Genomic DNA, 17,457 nt, shown 5'->3' with positions numbered 1-17,457 from the left:
TGGTGGCAAGGCCTCCCATGGTAGCAATCCCTCAGTGGAGAGCTGGGGTGATGGCATCCCCAGAAGCACTGTGGGCAAAGCCCCACCACCATAGCCAGGCTTCCTGAAGCACCAGGCAGTGCCCTGATGAGATCTGGGGTGTTGGCAACCTGAGTAGCATTGCAGATGGAAACTCTACCACCACAGCCACAAGACCTCACTCTCCCCATACCCAGACAGCATAAACTCAACCTCTGCCAGGAATAGATTCCACTGAGATGGGAACCCAGCCCTGCTCCCACCATTCCTGGAGTTCCCCCAACCCTCCTGCCAAACCCAGACCCTATCTGAAAGGCTGGTCTGTATTAGTGGAGGTGTATGTCTGTGGGCTCCATTCCCAGCAGGGACCTGTAAGTGCTATTTGGGTATGGGAGCAGGGCCACCAACCCCTGCCCCCCCACCCCCAAACACCATACACAGGCCCCTGCTGGGAATGGAACCCTACCCTATACCCTACCTTGTTGATGCAGCCAGGATGGTGAATGGGACTTGGGACAGAGAGTGGGATGGAGCCACAGGCAGCTTGTCCAGGGGACATGGGTGGGGGGGAGGAGGGGAGGCAGCTCCCCACCACTGTGCACACCCCACAAAGGAGGCATGGAGGGGCATGTGCCCCCCAGATTTGTGCACAAGGTGGATGCAGGCTGCTCACTGAGGGCTCAGGGTGTTCTACTCTGCTGCCTTTCCCTCAGGAGCCCACACTGGTTGCATGCCCCCTTGTTCCCTGCCCACACAGCAGCAGTGGGGAGCAGCAAGTTGTGCCTCATGCTGCTGGGTGGGTTGGGGGAGTGTGCCTGACATGGGTCCCCTGGAGCAAAGGCAGCAGAGCAAAGAGCCCTGAACCCACAGCAAGCAGCCCGCACCTGCCCTTTGCACAGCTCAGCTCATGGATCTGTCTCACTCCTTGCCCCATTCAGCTCCCTGGTTGAATCTTCCCACCCATGCCACTTTCCACCTTCACACCCCTTCCCCTCTACAGACTTACCTGCTTTCTGTGCTGCCCAGCTGCATTCCTGTAAATTGTTTATTGGATCAGAATTGGCCTGTATAGCTGGTTAATAATTGGCTATCAGCATCTGCCAAGAAAATCTTTATTGGTGCACCCCTAGTTGTCAGTCATATGAGAAATCAGTTCTCTACTTCCCTCTGTCACTTGTGTCATTCTGTAGTGTACACTGAGAAAATCACTAGGGGTGTGAAAAACAGACTGTATTCAATTTGGATTCAGATTCGGCCTAAATTGGGGACAATGATTCAATTAGTTGATTCGGATCACTGTCCCTGACTGGATTCGGCTGAATCCAAATCTGATGATTCAATGCTGATTTGGAGAATCAGCAATTTGGCCATAGACACGACTTTAAATTTTTTTCCTACATACCTCAAGGCACCAGGCATGGTGGGGCAGATGGAGATTCCCACAGGAGCACGGTGGGACCCCTCGCCTGCTTGGCAGCAAACCCAGAAGTGGAGCATAAGTATTTTTGGTCCACTTCCCGGGTCCACTGCCAAGCACTCGGGGGGCCCCCCCCATAAACCCCAGCTCTGCAATTGGCCATGAGGGGACCCCAGGTGTCCCCTCAGACCCAGGAGGCACCAGTTGCTGAGTGAGGGGGCACAGAGGGGCCACCCAGCGTGCTCCCTGGAGGACTCAGAAGAGGACAGGAAGTGTTTCTGGTCCATGTCCACGTCTGCTGCTGTGTGTGCTGGGGAGCCCCCCACACTCCTATGGGATGTTCCATCCGCTCCCCCATCTCAGCATTCATGAGCTGACTGGTCCCTTGAGGTATGTAGAAAAACATTTAATGCTGTGTCTATGTCTGAATCGTCAAATTTTCAAAATTGGTTTGGAGGGATCCAATTCAATTTGGAGAGATTAAAGGATCTCCTCTTTTGATTTGGATTTTTAGATTCAACCACCGAATCAGGCCAAATTTCTGTCAAATCGAATCAGTGACAGAAACTTCGCACAGCCCTAAAAACCACTATAACATTTCTATCAACATTTCTTAAATTAAAAATCTTCATTGTTTTACTATCTGTTTATATTATATCCAGTGTGTGATGGCTGTTGTACAGAGCATAAAGAAATTTAACCTAAGGACACATCATACAGTAAAATGATAGGAGACCTGAGCGACAGGAAAAGCAAGAAGGTGTTATTAGTGTTATATATTGTAGTGACCATGTACACTTAAGAGTTCAAATCCTTATGAGGCCTCTTCTTGGTGCACAGACGTTAATATTTAGACAATAAACTTGCAAAAAAAATATAAACTATAATTGGAGAGTAATCTCTATTGTATTCTAATCTTTTTTTAGCATTCTCTGTGGAGATTCTCAAAGTGGACTGAACTGAAAATAGTTTGGGTGTAGTGCCTGAATTTTCAGAAAAATCTATGCAGTCATCAATGCTGTAGTAACATATGACTGTGCATAATATCATAATGTACTAGGAGTGATAAAATAAGATCAATAAGATTGTAGTTCAGTTGAATTGTAGGTGTCAAGTAAATGCAGGGAATTGACAAGCAAACATTACAGTACTCAAGGAAATATTTTCAGAAAAATATTTCAACTATTTGAATATTTTGGTAGCATTTTATAACATATTTAAAAACTATACTAGAAACTATTTTGAATAAAGACTAGGAGTATTTAAATTGATAATATAATGAAACCTTGATTCTTTACAGGCTGGAAACATAGGACCATAATTTCCTATGGAAAAAGCTACTGCCAAATGATTCAAAATTAAAACATAGTATTCTAAAAGGTGGTGACCAGGAGAAAAATGAAGACAAAACAACAGATTGATTTTGAAATGATTAACATTTAATTTTGTTTAAATTGGATTGTTAACTCTGCTATAAGACAAAAATGTCTGCCATAGGAGAATGCTACAAAGCACAGACATGTCAACATTATCATATAAAGTTATGACATTGTAGGGTAATGGAACATGCATGGAACTGACATCACAAGTCTGCCAAATGCATACCTGTAACTTCATCACTTTTTTGGCCACAATGTTTAGGATTTTGGCTGAAAATTCAAATATTGTCTAAACTGCCTTTTATATTTCCTTATTTTAAAAAAGTTACCTGAAGAAGATTGAGGAACTATGTCTACACCCATCAGCCTATTTAAATATCTTCGCCATTTAAGTGTAATAATTTATAATGCATAAAAACAGCATAATTTAGTAAAAGCAAAAAACAAGAGCTGACCAATTCCCTTTCATTGAAAGAAGTATTAGCATATGGATCTATAACTACAAAATGTAACATAGTAGCTAGGAATTATATTGTTAGAATGTAGAAATACCTAGGAAATATTTACATAATACTTTGAAGAATATTTTCACAGAATCATAGAAAAGCAAGGCTGACGAGGACCTCAGGAGATTATCTAGTCTAAGTCCCTGTTCAAGGCTGGATCATCCCTATCTAAATTACCACTGTACAGAGTCTGTCTAACCTGCTCTGAAAAACATCCAAGGGTGGAGATTCCACGTTCTCTTTAGGTAGACCATTCCAATATTTAACCACCTGAATAATGTGAAAAGCCTTCCTAACAGCCAACCTAAATTTCCCTTGTTCCAGTTTAAAACTATTGCTCTTTGTCCTGTCCCCTGCAGAAACATGGAATTGTCCATCTTCATCACTCTTTTTTTAAAATCACTCTTCAGGCATTTGAAAACTGTTATCAAATCCCCTCTCGGTCTTCTCTACTCCATAGCAGATTGTTCAAAAGTGATTTTTGACTAGAAGCCACCTCTAGATTCTTTTCTTGTACCCACATGATGTAATTTAGTCCTACCTGGCAACACCCACATGAGGGACAGTTACTGGTTTTATATATATATATATATATATATATATATATATATATATATATATATATGGAGTTGGGATGCAACTTGTGAGCAATAAATAGGTTTTTAAATAGCTAGCCTTGCAGGTATTTTTAGTATAACCTTCAAATGATTTTGAATTAATACAGTTTATCATTACTCAAGTAAACTCACTTTCATGCCCAAAATAAATATTAAGTTGATTTCCTATGAGGCCTTCATAATTGTTTTATTTACTTTTAAATATGTAATTCTGGAAATAATTTCCTGCCCTCATTAAACTATGAAAACTATGAGAGAACAGGTAATTAGAAGGTGTGGAAAGAGCAACTTTTAAGATGCCACCTCTAAAATGCCTTTTTTCTATGAATAATGCCAGTTGTCACTGAAATCATTAGTTAAATGTTGATAAATAACTACCCAAAATATCATTTATTTGATAAGATAAAAGAGATTTAAATGATCTTTACATTATATCTTTCACAAATTCTGTTTTGGGAATTTATGTGAAACAAACATTTGATTAATATTAATACCCTGTAAATATTGTAGATTTTTGACCTGAATGAATGTCTTCTGTGTTTAAAAAACAATTTACTGATGATGCTGAACTTCTATATCAGTGTTCATTTAATATCTTCATGTTTACCTATTACACTTACAGAATGTTTTCTCTTTACAGTCCCTTTATTAGAAGCTCTCTCTCCAGCTCTATTTTAATAATAGAAAGGTCTATTGATAATATATATAATATTGATTTTTGGACCCACCCAGATCTACACTTTTTTCAAAATTCTTATAATGAATACATTTCAAAAAGTAACTGAAGATGGTGCACTTTTTTAGAATGAAATTGAAGAGGGTCATGGAATGAGTTACTGATGCTATGGGAAGAAGGGAATGAAAATGGATCTCTCTCCTCTATCTCCGTGTCTATAGGCCTATTTGTTCAGCTGTCTTCTTGTAGATGTAGCTCTACTGCAGTCACAGAAATGAATACAATGTAGACTAGACATACTTGTATTAGCTAGCTTGGGTACTGGTAGCAATCTAGCAAAAAAGCTACCATACCAAACCTGCCTGAGAAAAAAGCATGCTGAGTTCTATGCTTCTGTGTTTGGACTATTTCCACTACCTGGGCTTATTAGCTTAAATCTATCTTGAATATATCTGATTTGACATTAGCGTAGATATACACTGCATCTGTAGTTCGGTTTATGTACACGTATATATGTCTGAGGTCTATTGCTTTGCAATATGGAGATATTGATAGGTGTGGGAAAATAATGTTTACCTATTTCTCAGGGTATCATTCAGATTGATTAATTATTTAAATGCAGAACTTATAAAACTTTAAATGCTAAGAAATCTAAAATAATGCACTAGGTCTCAGGCTCTGTGCCGAAGCATTGAGATCCCCAAACTATTGAACCTTTAAAAAAAATGTTTTCCAAATATCTTAGGGGGTGGACAGATAAATTATACTAAGTTAAAGGGAGGAGAGAGATGTCTTACATGTCAGCTGCCTGACAGTATCTTTTATATGTGTTTGTTCTATGTTAAGTGGAAACTTAAAAGCATAGTAATTTAATAGTTGCATCATTCAGGAGTTAAACTCCAATGTGACTTGATGCATGGTAAATTCCTTCCTTTTTTTTATTCTGAATACCTTGTTCACCTATCAACACCCATAGGGCGTGTCCACACATGCAAGCACGTGCGCTTGCAGCAGCTCAAATAGAAGCGGTGCAAATTTGTGCCGGGGCTTTTTGCCTCAGCACACATGCTTGGCCATGCACTTTGTTGTGGAGCAAATTGTGCCACTTGGGGCAAAATAACCCTGCCTGGCTCCTCCCATATCTGCAGCCAAGGGGAGCTAGAGCCCAGGGCCAGCACCTGTGCTGTCCTCAGCAGTATAAAAAGCTGCCACATCCTGGCCCCAGCAGTATAAAAAGCTGCCCTGGCAAGTAGCTCAGGGCTACTAGCTCTCAGGAGCTTCTGGAGGCCGGCCAATTGGTAGATGGGGACACTACCCCTTGTGGCAGCTGGACTGCTGAAGCAGCCCTGAGAGTTCCCTGCACCCTCTACACACTGCAGCAGCCTGGCAGTGGGGGCTGCTGCCTGGCTGTGACCTGCTGTGCACCTGCCAGACCCGGATGGGGACTGCAGAGCCAGTAGAGGCATCTGCCCCTCTGGGCCAGCTGCCAGTGGACTGTGGTTGTAGGGTTGGCCTACTGCCATGTGTGCCCCCTGCCCGGCCATCTGGGCAGCTATCACCCCAAAGATGTTCTGCTTTGAACTGTCAAAGCATGGCCTCCTGGCCTCATTTGGCCAGGAGGTCAGGCACAACCAGCTGGATCCAAGGTGCCAGCTCTGAGCAAGGAGGGTCCTGCTACTGGCCTCCCTAGCAGGAATACTGGTGTTCCCTATTGGAAAACTGAAAAACCCCTGATAAATCCCAAAATCAGTCTGTAAAATACCCCCAAATCCATGTTCTTCCACAAGTAAAACAAAAGACCACTAGAAAGAGAGAGAGAGAGAGAGAGTGACAGAGACAGCGATCAGTTGGACAATGTTTTATTGATATATCTACAGTGTTGAAGCAAGTCTCTTATTATAATAATAAAGTGAACTCTTAATACGTTTAATGAATTCATGAATACATTAATATATATTTTGCTGCCCTCCCACAGGGGGTTTGGTCCCCACACAAGGGCTATGGCCCCCAACAAGGGGTTCAACCCCACAACAGGGGCCAAATGGCTCCTGCAGGGTCTACCACCCCCCTGCAAGGCTGAAATGCCCCACCCCAGCCCCCCAATTGCTGCCCTATCTGGCCTCATCCCCCGCCAGCTGCTGCTGCCCCACCCAGCCCCAGCCCCTCGCTTCCCCAGACTCCCCAATGGCTGCCCTGCCCAGCCTCACCCCCCAACTTACACCCCATGGCTGTCCCCCCAACCCCAGGCACCACCACTTAAACCCCCCCCCAAAACCCCAGAAAAAACGGGAAAAAAAGCCTCTGCTTATCTTAGAATCAGGGGTGGGGGGGTTCCAGGGCCTCCTGGCAGAGGCCCCCCCCCAGCAGCACAGGACAGCAGTGGGAGAAGGTGGGCCCAGGCCGGGGCTGCTGGGGCTGTCACCCTGCCCAGCACTGTGTGGGTGGGGTTCCAGTCAGCCAGATGGCAGCTCCAACTGCTGGTAAGTGCCGGAGGTTTTTTTGTTTGTTTTAAACTATGGGGGGGAGCAGGGATAGGGGAGGCTTGGGGGGATGGGAGGAATGGGGCCAGGCAGGGCAGGGGTCAGGGTCCACGGGGGCAGGGCTGGTAGGAGTTGGGGTCAGGCAGGGCAGGGGTCGAGGGGACTGGGGGAGTGGGTGGGTCCAGTGTTGGCACCCCCCCATAGTTCCCTCCCTCCTCCCCCAACCCTTTACTCACTGGTACTGCAGCCCTGGTGCTGAACATGTGGCCTGGCTGGCCACAGCACAAGGACAAAGGGCCCCAGCACTATGGCAAGGGGCCAACCACAGAGATACTCTGTGGAGTACCCAACCTCTGGTTGCCTCAGGTTGCTACGCTTTTTTAAACTTCAATTTTTTTTTAGACCCCTGGATATCCATTTTTTCATTCCTGCATGTGCCTGATGTCCCATTTCAAAGGGGTTGGAGATGGGGCAAGAGACATGTGCATGCTCATCTGGATGTGCCTATAATGTCTGTCTTTGCCTTACTTTTTCACCTCAGAATAATAATTTTCTGTCTCATAATCAGGGATCCTTGTTTTCGCTGATTAAAAACTGCAAATTCTCTGATTAAAAACCCAAAATCTGTGATAAAAATTAAAGGGCCCCCACAGTCCCTCCCAGTGCTGCTGGTGCCTGAATTCCCCCCCCCCCCGCCTCAACAAGCCTCCTGATGCCCCTTGCAAGAGCCCCCCAGACCCACAGACATGCAGACATGAACACTGACACCCACCCTAGCAGATAAGTGTGTGTGGGGGAGAAGGGGTGGGGCAGGGCTGGGGAAAGGGAAGGTGTTGGGGGAGTGTGCCCCTGTGCCCACTCCCAGGAGCAGGTCTGGCAGGTGAGGGCAGGGGTGCCACTCTATGGGCCACACACATGCCAGCTGGCCTGACAGGAGGTTCGCACATGGAGGCCACCACCGCAACTCTGCCACTGCACCCTGCACTACCATCTCATGGCCACCTGAATGGCTTTGTGGGCAAGTGGCACAGGGCGCGGCAGCAGCAGTGCGATGGCAACCACCATATGCTGGCCACATATGTATCGCCTGGCCAGGGGGTGAAATGGGGGGCTTTCAGTGGCATGCCCCACAACCAGCTGCACAGCTCCACGGTGGCATCTCCATGCAGGGTGGGGGGGCTTTGCGTGCAAGCACTGCCACTGCGGAGCCATGCCCTTTGCCCTTTGCCCCTAGATCCTAGAGGTAGATTTTTTTCCTTTATTTTCCTTTTTTACAACATTGTGTTAAAATTCCACACGCCATCAGACTGAGGATGTTCATTGTATCCCTTAAAGTATTAACTTTGTAACTCTTATCCAAAACGATTCTACTTTGTAACAGTTAACAAACAAATTAACTAAACTTAGCATTGATGAACTGACTCTCCACTAGGATCTTCTTACTTTTCTTTTATTTGGTTCAATGTCTCAAAATTTTAAGGGACATTTTATCTTTTCAGATCTCCCTGCCTGTAATCTGTTTATTGCTATCAGCCCCACCAATCAGCTTCCTCTTTAACTAGTGGTCTCAAACCCTCTCGGTGACCAAACTGGACCAGTCATTAATTCTGATGGAGAGTTTATAACAAAAATTCTTTTTTTTTTTTTTTATTATTGTTGATGGATATCCCAAATCTTTCAGAGTCCTCCCAGGGATCTGCCCCTCTCTCCATTCCTTCTTGCTCCAACAGTGAACACTGCTGGTCTCTCCGCGGATCCTCCTATGGTTCCTTCTTCATTATCTTCTCGTCTCTTTTTTCCTCCCTCTCTTCCTGGACCTCAGGTCACGCTGCAATCTTCTTCCCTTGCAGCTTGGGTCCTGCCACTCCCTGCTTCTCTCGGTGCTTTGATCCTAATAAGGCAATAGCTCCAGAAGCAGCACTCTCCTCTCTCTCCCGTTGTGTCCACACTTACTCTCACTCTTTCACAGTAATGAAAGTAAACAGCTTATGCAGCTTTAAATTACATATTCCTAGTATCTGAATGCTCCCCTTCACAATGTTAATAATTTAAATTTGATACTACAGGGCTGTCAAATGATTTAAAAATTTGATCACAATTAGCTGCACAATTACAAAAATTAGTCACAATTAATCAAGATTTTAATCGCACAGCTGAAAACTCAAAATTATGCAAAATTACGCAGGTACTTTGTATGGTTGGGGGTGGTGTGTGTGTGGGGGGAATTTGTGAAGGTGTGGGAGGCTGTGGGTGAGTGTGAGTGGCTTGGAGCCTGATGAGGGGGGTGTCACTGCAGGGGGGTCTGGAGCTCGAGAAGCAGGGAGAAACCCGCACGCCCTGGCAGGATGTGGGGTGGGGTGGGGTGGGTCAGGAGTGAGGGGCAGTAGCAGGGCTGGGGGGCTGTGGCTTGGGAGTGGGGGACAGGGGCACATCACTGCCCCTCCCCACAATCGTTTTACCCCCCTCAACAGGTGTCCTCTTCCTTGAAATTGGAAATACGGTAACCCTACAGGAATGCAGCCCAGGTGTGTATACAGCAGTGCCTGACCAGTAAGTCTGTGCAGGGGAAGGGGTGGGAGAAGGCATGGGGGGGCATGTCCCCCCCCCCCCAGATTTGTGTATGGGCTGGAGGTATGCCAGCCTCCATCTGGAGCCTGAGGTAGGAGCTGGGCTGGAGGTAGAGGTAGGAGCTGGGCTGGAGGTAGGCTGACCTCTATGGGCTGGGGCTGTGTGCCCTGCTGCCTTTTCCTCAGCAGCCTCACACTAGCCATGTGTACCCCTGCCTGCCTGGTGGTGGTAGGCACAACATGGCATCATGTGGCTTGTAGGGCAAGGGCAGCAGGGTGCAGAGCCCTAGCCCACAGTGGGCAGCCTGCCTCTGCCCCATGCACAAATCTGGGGGGCACATGCCTCCCCTGGGGCTGTGCACAGTGGCGGGGAGCTGTGCCCCTTCTCCTCCACCCCACTGGACAAGCCACCCACAACTCCATGACCTGTCCTGGCCCCAGGGTCCCATTTACTCTAGCCCTTGCCCCACTCCTTTCCTCATAGAGTGGGCCCTGATCTACCCCCCCCATGTAGACTTACCTGCTGGGCGCTGCTCTACACACAGTTGGGCTGCATTCCTGTCTGCATGCATGCTGTGGCTGTTTGTCTGTCTGTGCACATCCTCCCCACTCCCCAGCCTTTCTGCTGCAGCAGCCTGGAGCCCCTGCCTGGGCTGCCCTGTGGTCCTCTACATTTCCACCACTGCCCTGTTGGGTAGCCCATAGGCAGCAGTGATGGTGCAGAGTGGAGCCCAGGTGTGGGCTCCAAAACCACATGCACAATTAATGCATTAAAAAAATTAATGCCAGAACCAATTAATGCAGTAATTGTGCATGTTAGCGACAATTAATTGACATCCCTACTATTTTTTGATGCATATCAATAATTTTATTAAGATTGTCCTGTGGATGTGTCTAAACACTGCATACTGTGTTTTCTATGAGATATATAATTGACAATATATTATATGACATTATTATGCAAATGATACTTTTTGTGCTGTATGGAGAATATCAGTTAAAATTGTACAGATATTGGTCCCTTCAATAAGTGTGGATGGGTGGATAGAGAGATACTCAGCTGTGCAGTCAATAAAAAGTGTGTTATTTGAAATAATACTGAGAAAATACTTTTGGGCTTTTATTTTTGTGTTTCATATTTTTACAAATTTGGATATATATTAACTTCACCACCAAAAAACCCCCCATGGTTTTCATTTCACTTCTAATGGTTGCTGAGAATAAATTCTTAGGAGGAACTTCATTCTGGCAAACAGTAGTGATAGTGTTATTCATTTTTCTATTTAACTAGTTAAACCCTTACTATACCTGAATGGAGCATAAATCAGATGCACTGCCACCATTTTGATTTCTCTCTCCCTCCCCTCCCCCACTACTTTTTTCCCAAAAGGCATTTTCAACTTGTATAATTTATTAGACATTGCATATCTGAGCACAAAAGTTAAAGGGATGAATGAGCTGCATGTTTCCAAGGATATATGAACAGTTATGGAATATAATTCTGATGGATTGTATGGTGGTAGTTATTTTTTTTTATTATTCAGGATATAAATCATACCCTGAATAGCTGAAATTATGAAGAAATTTCCTCCAGAATCAAGCTCTGGTAAAATTGTTCAATGTAATATTTCTGTCAGAGTTTGGATACTGGACTACACAGGTCAGTGTTACATTCTGGTAAAAAAGGGCTCTGCAAAAAATTGATTTTCTGGTGCAGTAACTAAAACAAAATATTGAAAGAACCCCCAAAACAACCCCCCCCCCACCAAGTTCAGATAAAATCATTAAAAAAAAATCTTTTTTGTTGCTGTTGTCTCAGACTAAACTCTCCCTCAAAATTTCATTTCACCACAAAACATTTTACTTTAAAAAAAATTAAAAATGAACAATAAAAAAAATATTATAAGGAGAATCATTATTTTTCCTCTTTATTTCTCAATGGCTGAGTTTAGATCAGTCAGGCTGAATGAAGATAAGCCTTCAAGGTGAATTCCCTCCTTTGACTAAGGGAATTTGAGTTTACATTTCTAATCTCCCAGGAGATTTCCCTAATCCCTATGCAGTCTGGTATTCTGAGGTTCTTGCAGTTTCTCCCATTGACTCTTCCACTTTGTATACATAATTAAACATCACTGCAAAATCAAGATGTTCCATTTCCTGAGTGAGTGCCCTAATCACTAACCAAGAAAATCATTCTCTCTTTCTCTGTCTCTCCCCCCCCCCCCCCCCCCCCCCCCATGTTTTGGTGGCTAAGCATTTTGCACATGATGAACAACAACAGAGTGTTTGTGGAAGACTCATCTCAGAATACTATGTAGTCTATTGATTAGAAAACTGTTTGACATCTACTTTCTGCCTTATTTGGAACAGGGATTTGAATGGAGGACTCCTGTCTAAATTAAGTTTGACTTCTTGGAAGAATTTTCAAATATTTACTAATTTTTAAATTTTATATTTATTTTATTTTTCCCAAGAAGGATCCTAGGAACACCTGATTAATTTTCAGTACTAAGGGAAATACTTTCATATACACTTTTAATGGATGCAAACTCCCGAGGATATTCTTTTACATTTGTAAACTATTCTAGCATCATCTCTTTACAGTCCCCTAAAATATGTTCCAGCACCCAAAATAGTATTTATCAGAACCTCAGCTGGTGCAACCTCATGTGGTTCCACTGATCTCCAGGAGCCTATGCCTATTTATACCAGCTAAGCATCTGATCCTGTATTAGTAAAGATATTCAATCATCAAATGTCAGTGAATCTTAAGATTTTGGACTTATTCAAACTCTTTGCTTCCATGGAAATGTGATTGTCACATCTGGAGTACTGTGTCCAGAAGTACTCCCTCCCCCCACCATAGAAAGGATGTGGACAAATTGGAGAGAGTCCAACTGATGGCAGTGAAAATGGTTAGGGGGCTGGGGGGCACATGACTTCTGAGGAGAGGCTGAAGGAACTGGGTTCATTTAGTCTGCAGAAAAGAAGACTGAGGGGGGATTTCATAGCAGCCTTTAACTACCTGAAGAGGGTTACACAGAGGATGGAACTAGACTGTTCTTCTTCGTGGTAGATGACAACAAGGAGCAGTGGTCTCAAGTTGCAGCAAGGAAAGTGTAGGTTAGATATTAGGAAAAACTTCCTCACTGGGAGGGTAGTAAACTATTGGAGTTACCCAGAGAGGTGGTGAAATCTCCATCCTTGGAGGTTTTTGAGGCCCAACTGGATTAAGATTTGGCTTGAAAGGTCTACTTGGGGGTTGTCCTGCTTTGAGTAGGGGGCTGGATTAAATCAGTGTTTCCCAACCACTGTGCCACCGCACAAAAGTGTGCCGTCAGAAATGAACAGGTGTGCTGCGGAATTTTGCCATGGCAATGAGCTACAGTACGTATGAGGATGGGGAATGCCTTAACTGGTGTGCCGCAGAAAATTGTTATTATTGTAAGTGTGCCTTGGGATGGAAAAGTTTGGGAAACACTGGACTAGATGACCTCCTGAGGTCCTTTCCAACCCTAATTTTCTATGATATGTTCCTATGATGATTGTTCCTTGTTTTCCTGTTAGTTTTGCTTGTCTAAAGTTACCTTATTATAACCTGGTTCTTCTTTTCTTTTTCTCCTTTGACAGCTCCTTCAGGCTAGATTGAATATCTACATTTGAAGGCACATTAGTTAATTTCTCTCATGTCAGATTCATCATTGTGACTTCTTGCAGGCCAGATCTGAAAGTAACCAGGAACCTGACCCTTCTTGGAGCATGGAAGCCCTTGAAGTCAGAGCAGAACTAACCACTGGTATAATCCACATCAAATCTTCTGCCTCAGATCTGACACCTATGAGCTGAGCCCTGACAAAAGCCACAGCCTTAAATTCCAGTTCAGTCAGAATGAAAAGTCAAAAGGCCTAAAATACCATGCCCCATTTTGGGAACAGCTGTCTCCAAGCCTGACACTTGAGAAGCTCAATACTGAAGAATTAGAATAACAACCAGAAAATGGATCATGGGGTCTAGCCAGCATCCAAAAAATATTCAATATGTAGCCAAAAGGAAATATAAAGCACTTAAGTGATTGCAGGCAAAGCAATGCATTTACTACAATATAGGAATGTTGGTTTTTATGGGGAAAGAAGACCTCCATCATCCCATGTATATATTCAAAGCCATAGAAGAACAGAGCGCCAGTGATGCTAAATGCTTAGAAGGATATTGTCTCTAGTCCTCTGCCCAAATCTGAAGAAACAGTTCAGTTGTTACAGATTGCATCTCAATGCACTTCTCGTATTTGCACTGTCACTTCCATTCAGGGTAATGATGTGCGCCATCATTTGCACAGATGGCCCCATGAGATTTTTGACCACAACAAGCTACGTGTTGCAGGGGCTCCAAAAGGAATTAAAAAGTTAAAAACTGAAGAAAACAATTGCTCTCTCTTTGCAGTGAGGATCATTCCCAAAAAGAATGTGGTCCTTTCTTAAGTTTAAAAAATATATATGAGAAAAGCATCAACATGATAAAGTGGATTTAAAAAAAGGGATCTAATATTTTTTTATGAAATTCATTTTATATCATAGTAACAGCCAAGAAATTGAACCTATTGAACTATATACCCCAAATGTTCCTGTTGAATGTTGACAGGATCCTCCCAATTACTATGAAAGAAAAAAGGTCATTTGTAATATGTATTTGACATAAAAGTTTTTATAGCCATTTATCTATGATTCATGAAGAAATGTAACAGACAAACAGCATTTTCAGTTTATTTTTCTAAATAAATGTGTTGTTTGTATTATTTTCAGTCACTTATTTTGGCTGGTTTTCATTACCCCCAAAAAGGATTTAAGGATAGAACCAAAACACAACTGTTTTGCCATGTTAAATCGTAACGATTTGCAAAGCTTTAATACAAATACTGTAATTTGTAAAATTATAAAGTATATTTATACTGGCAGATATGTATGGAGAACAAGAAGAGGAAGTATTTTAACTCTTAGTTTCAGAACATAGGTTATTTTGATATTCATGTGATGGGATATAGATGAGATATATAATGGTCAAGGTTTTTCTATTGAGATGGTATTGTAACAAAGAAAGATTCAGATGGTAACAAATGGAAAGAACAAAATCTAAACGTTGTCTAATATTGATGGTTTCCCTAAATTACAGAAAGACACTTTGACAAGTAACTCACTTCATTCAGGAACCACTATTCTTTCATACTGTAACATAAGCACTGGCCCATTAAAGATGCCACTATTTGGTCAGGAACAACTTGGAAACCTAAGGGGTAATATAGTGTGCTCATTACAACAATTTATACAATCCTTACTTTGCAAGTAGGACCAGACATTTTATCCATGCAATGCAGTATTTTGTTATCAAGTCATTGAACACTTTGATGCTAGAGCTGTTTTGAATAAAAATATATTTTTTCCTTTTTTCATAGTCCTTATGCCTCTGTGTAATTTTAAGAGAAAAAGTGAATCATGTGACATTGAATTCTCTTAACTTTATCCAGCCACACACGGCTTATTTATAAAAATAAGTAGGCTTTCTTCATTCCCTTTGCTCTTCTATGGGACATGCTAATTACATGTTTGGTAAAGGAAAAGTGTCTTTCAAAAATTAGTTCTAATATAATTATACACCTGAAATGGGGAGATGGCTTAATAATGTACTGCTATGTTCTTAGGAACTGTGAATGTGTATGTGCAAGCTAGTTTTTGAGGGATGAAATGACAGAACTGCTGAAATGAGTTACTGGAACAGTTGATAAGGTTATTTTGCTTTTGAACAAGAAAAAAGTGTCTTTGCTTGAAACTGTGTGGCCAAAAGTATAAACTGGACCTGGTTGAAAGAGGAACAAAAAATACATTGGATTAATTTTAACTTACTTTCTGTTTGATAGCATCTGTGATCCTCCTAGGATTGTTATTAATTGTTAGTTGTCATGAGCAGGAGGGGTTTAAATGTGTAGATAGTGAAAGCTCTCAATTTCCATCTTGGCCAATGAAAGATAAGACCTCTGAGCACTTTGTAGGTGGAGGTGAGCTTGTTGGTTCACAGCTAGGTCACCATATTTGTTTGTTGCTTAAAAGTGTGTGTGAGAATTCAGATGAACCAGTATCAATTAAATGGTTTAGATTAATCAGTTGGAAACCCTACCAGTCCAAGGCTGTACAAGTGTTCATTTGGCTGGCTGCCTACTCTAGAGACTGCCCAGCAAAGGACATCTAGCCAAGGGGTCCCAGAGCATGCATCCCAGTGTGCTTTGTAGGCTTTGCAGTCTGCCTGGAGACAGGTGAGAGCATGGAAGGAACAGGTCAGGACACATTGGCTAAAGCCCAGGGGAACCACCCCCATCTCCTAACAACAGCTGCTTCCTCCCTCTTCTCTCTCAGTTGTCAGGTTATCAGATTCCTCTGAGTCTCCTATTTTGAAGCTGGGGCTCCGGATGTAGTGGGGGGAGGGGGGGTCTCTGCCTGTGGTCAAGCTGGGGCATTTCCCCTGCCACTGTGGCTGGAGCTGGAGCTCTGATCATGGAAGGAGGGCTTTGACCACTGGGATCCTGGGGTTCTGGCCATGGAAAACCCCAAGACTGCCACCAGAGCTCATGGCTCTCAAGCCAAGCCAAAGACAACATCTTCCCCACACTGCATTTCAAAGCCAGTGCCAGCAGCCCCACTCCTGGGGCTACAGGTGCAGCGGTCTGAGGTGGCACCAGGGAGTAGATGTGCCCCATGGGGTGGTGGCAGGGCCACTAGGATCCTGGCAGGTGGCTTTCCCTGCCTGGTCAGGCTCCAGAAGGTTAATAGTTTAACAGTGATGGGGTCATGGAGAGAGACTTTCCTAGCCCCAGGTTTGACAACAGAAAGGGTTTGGTCTGTGATGATGCAGTCTCTTTTGAGTGGGAGGGGAGCAATGTACACTGAGATGCTTGGATGACAGCAGGGTAAGCTTTTATCGCTTGGTAAGTGTACATGTGTTCATTAAAACTGACTAACTCCTGTCAATCTAGAATGAGATCTAATCAGGCAAGGTCTAAATGAGTGCACCATTTTTAGATCAGACCAAGGGCTGTGAACATGTGTGCACCAGGCGAAACTGGATTCTAATGATCTACATGCAATGCTTGTATCCCGAGCCATGTCGTTTGTTTCTGTTTGCTCATTACATGACCCAAATTTTATATATTGGGAGCCTTTTATATTTGAAAATTATCCAAAGCACTCATAAGTGTTTAATTAAGCTACATTATTGTGACAGTAATAAGTGCATTTCAAAGTGGTCAGAGAAGATTTTTAAGGGTGAGTATTCTCTTAATATTATTAGCACAAGTATTAAGGACACTTTTACTTTCTGCAAGCCTTTTCACATGTAAAAACTTGTTTACCTGAAAAACTGAAAGCAAACGAGAAAAATTAAAAATTAAATCAGCAGGTTACACTAGCTACACTAGCTCAACTCTAGAAAGACCCGATATTATATTTTTAATATACTAAATGCACCTGTTTGTCTTCTAGGCACAACATTGTATAAGGAGATAGCTATACAGTAGTAATAACTGTGAGATAGTGGGTATGAACAGAACTGTTACTTTATGCTAATAATGGATAAAAAATAAAGACGCATAGGCCTGAATTACAAGATGTAGTGCATATATTCTACAGGAAGACATTATGCCAAAACTGACCAGGGTTCTCAGTAATTACATACAGCTGTTGGCAGATCTTTATTAACTGTGGTTTTGCAAATTTCTGGAAGGTACTAAATACGATTCACTATTTTCAAAATAAA

General features: G+C 43.2%; 1 protein-coding gene across 1 annotated transcript in view; it reads left to right on the top strand.

Annotated features, from left to right (window-relative positions):
- Positions 1–15,098, top strand: part of PRR16 (proline rich 16) — a 300,611-nt gene extending 285,513 nt beyond the window's left edge. Inside the window, 1 exon segment of the mRNA XM_014608641.3 lies at positions 13,291–15,098. The gene's annotated coding sequence lies outside the window, so the exon portion shown is untranslated.
- Positions 15,099–17,457: the final 2,359 nt, after the last annotated feature.

The sequence above is a fragment of the Alligator mississippiensis genome, chromosome 3 (genome assembly GCF_030867095.1).
Source record: "Alligator mississippiensis isolate rAllMis1 chromosome 3, rAllMis1, whole genome shotgun sequence".
NCBI lineage: Eukaryota > Metazoa > Chordata > Crocodylia > Alligatoridae > Alligator > Alligator mississippiensis.
Note: the sequence above shows the minus strand (reverse complement) of the source record. Positions and strands in the feature narration are given on the sequence as shown.